Source organism: Triticum aestivum, chromosome 4D (assembly GCF_018294505.1).
Source record: "Triticum aestivum cultivar Chinese Spring chromosome 4D, IWGSC CS RefSeq v2.1, whole genome shotgun sequence".
Classification (NCBI taxonomy): Eukaryota; Viridiplantae; Streptophyta; class Magnoliopsida; order Poales; family Poaceae; genus Triticum; species Triticum aestivum.
This window is the reverse complement of record NC_057805.1, coordinates 478,165,816-478,169,148: the sequence shown is the minus strand read 5'-3', so window position 1 is coordinate 478,169,148 and position 3,333 is coordinate 478,165,816.

Sequence of the window (3,333 nt, the reverse complement as noted above, 5' to 3'; positions counted from 1 at the left end):
CGTGCGAAGATGTAGCTGGTGGGTCCCAGCAGTCAGGGGGGCAAATCGTTTTTTTCGGACGCACTTCCTTGCGTGCGAAGATGTAGCTCGTGGGTCCCAGCAGTCAGGGGGTGAATCATTTTTTTCGTGAAATACGGTGGCCCGTCCGGTGGGTCCCCGCTATCAGGTGGAGGAATAATTATTTTGCGCGTAATAAGGAGGCACTTCCTTGCGGCTGCCGTGGACCCGACTGTCAGCCTCTCCACGTACAGTCCACGTCCGATGGAAGTTGTTCCTTGACCACGTTGACCACGCCACGCCGAGAGCACCAGGGCGGTGGACGACGGCGAGGCCTAGGAAGGGGACGACGCGGAGCCGGGGAAGACGCGGCAGCGGATGCACACGCGGAGAGGAGTACGAGGGTTCACTGGTTCGGCTGCGCTGCCGTCGCCGCAGAATAACAGGGGGTGTGGGTGAGTGGAGGGATGGCCTGGCCAGCGGTGGGAGTAGTAGGGGGCGGTGAGGCCTCCGCGGCAGCACAGCCGGCCACGGGAGGCAGGAGCAGGCGGCACGACCGGCGCTGCTTTGGGCGGCTGGAGCAAGAAGACCAGAGGTTGAAGAAGTACGATGGACGTTGGATGGACATCGTACGGTCACTGCAGCTAGAATCGTTTATATTGACTAAGTTGACAAAGCCCTTGGTACGTCAACTTAGTAGGCCCACAGGTCAGCTTCCGAAACGGTGCGCCCCAGATGTCAGGGGGAGAAATCATTTTTTGGGCGGGTGAAGCTAGAATATCCAAGTTTGAAAAAGAAGCACGGCATCCGTTGGATGGACATCCAACGGCCACTGCTGCTAGAACCGTGTGTTGACTATAAGTTGACAAAGCCTTGCATACGCGTCAACTCTGTTTTTTTAGGGGACGCGTCAACTTAGTAAGGCCAGAAGTGTGTGGCAGAGAACTTATAGCCCATTTGAGCTTTGTAAGAATGTGTAGCCCATTTTTGAATTCTAATGGAATTTACTACAACCCATTTACAGTTTGTTAAAAGTACAGCCCATTTCAACCAACCGTTCAAAACAGAATTCAATAAAATTTCCCATATTTTGATGGGATCCGAAATATTTTTATCCCGAAATTTCTAGTCAGATTAAATACAATTTCAATATAAATTTATATTACGTAAAAATCCAACGAAACATTGCGCTCGCAACAATTAATGAAATTAAAATTTTCAATATCCAAAAATAATATTTTATAAAGTAATCACGTGTTTGGTGCATTTTTTATAGTTACTGCCCAGTTTTTATAATTACATCCCATTTATTATTTATTAAAGCCCATTTTCTTGTTAAGCCTAATGCATCCCTCCTAGGAAAGATTTGCAGCCAGCGGGGCGGAGAATAACAACTTGACCTTGCCTGGGTATTCCTAAAAAAAAGTATAGCTGGGCTAGCCATTTTCAGCTTGAAAAAAAAATTAATATCTGGGCTGAATATCTGGCCTGGGCTAGACGGGCCACAACCCGCCCAGTTAATACCTGCAGCGATGTTTTCGTTGTTGTTCAGAGGAGAAAAATTAATATCTTGGCTAAACATCAAAAAACTCTGCAGTGCTCACACCTCAAAAACATAAATACTGCTCGAGCTGCTTGGTCCCAGCTGTCGGCCGCTTCTTGTGCAATTCTCTCGTTTATTGACTACTACATAGGTTGACAATGGTGTGGGACCGTGATGTCAGGAAACCAGGAGGAAGGAAGATAAATTATAGTTATATATATATAATAAGGAGGCACTTGCGTACGTGAGGCTATGGACCTGGTGGGTCCCCATTGTCATCCTCTCCCAGTAAAGTCATCTCCTCGCCCGTGCGCGCTTTCCGCCCGAAACAGTCAGCGCCGCCCGCCCCGCTTCCCAGTGCAGGCGATTGCTCCGCCTTCAAACGACACAAGTGCCGTCCGTCCGTCCATCTGCCGCCCACATTAATGATACGCGGTTGCCGAGGCGGCTACTCCGGCACCACACGTCCGTCCCTCCGCCCGCCCACCATTGCTATATAAACTGTTGCGCCGGCCATAGCCGCAGTCATCCGCATCTGTTCCCTTTCTCCTGTCCACACCACTACTGCCCACCATGGCTTCCTCGCGCTCCAGCGCTCTTCGGGACGGGCGGACGACGGACCACAAGGAGATGGCAGCCATTGCTGCTGACCGGCTGGCCGGCAGGCAGCCGGAGGACGACGACGTCCCAATGGAGAACATGGTAGTCGACGATCCGGCGCCAACCCCCTCCTCCGCGCCATCCTCGCCGGTGCATTGCACCATGACCATCGGCGAGGCCCGTGCCCAATATATGGACAGGGTGAGGCAGATGTGTGAGGAGCAGTTCCGGGAGGCGCAGGCCGACGCCGCCTACAACCACCATCTCCTCCAGGAGCACCTGCAGGCAGAGGAGCAGATCGCCGCGGAGCGGGCGGAGCAGGAGGCACTGCTCGACTCGTACCGCTCCGCCCGCAAGGGCTGCCTCGAGCGCTGGCGGTACCACATGCGGGTGGCGGAGGCTGCGGCTGCCTACAAAGAGGCTAGCAAAGAGGGCGATGAAGCGGGCGAGGCGCTGTTTGGCGAGACCGAGGACGAGGCAGAGGACAATGCCGGCTCCGACGAGTCCCCGCTCCGCTGGCGTCGACGAGGCCCTGCTCTGCCGAGGCCCCGCGGCGCCAACAACGAGGCAGAGGACACCGCCGGCTCCGCCGGCTCCGCCGGCTCCGCCGAGGCCCGCCCCGCCAACAACAAGGTAGAGGACATCACCGGCTCAGCCGAGGCCCCACCCTGCCGGCAACGTGGGGGAGGATTTCCACCGCCCCGCTGAGGCGCCACCTGCCGGCAACGAGACAGAGGACATCGCCGGCTCCGCCGAGGCCCCGCCCTACTGCCAACGAGGCCGCGCCATACAGAAAACGAGGAAGAGTAGAACACAATAGGTCGCCGCCGCTCGGGTCCAAGTAAGGCCACCGCTGCTACCCTCCGGTTGAAGCCAAGCTACGCGGGTTGACCATTGACGGCCGGTTAGCTTCTTGGCGGCGACGTGGTGTCGGAGAGCTGCGCTGGAGAAGGACGCTGCTTCTACTTAACTGCTGGTGCAGTTGGCTGACTGACACATGGGCCCAACAGGCCACGTGTCAGTTACTCAACTGCACCTGCAGTTAAGTCACTGAAGCTTCTGTTCGGCTCAGCGGGACACAGGTGGGTAGCTTCGGTTAATTAATTATACCTCCAGCGCACCCCTTTTTAGTTGAAGAATGTATGAAATGTAATGAAATCCGGCATGTTTATATGAAATCCGACCGTGTATGA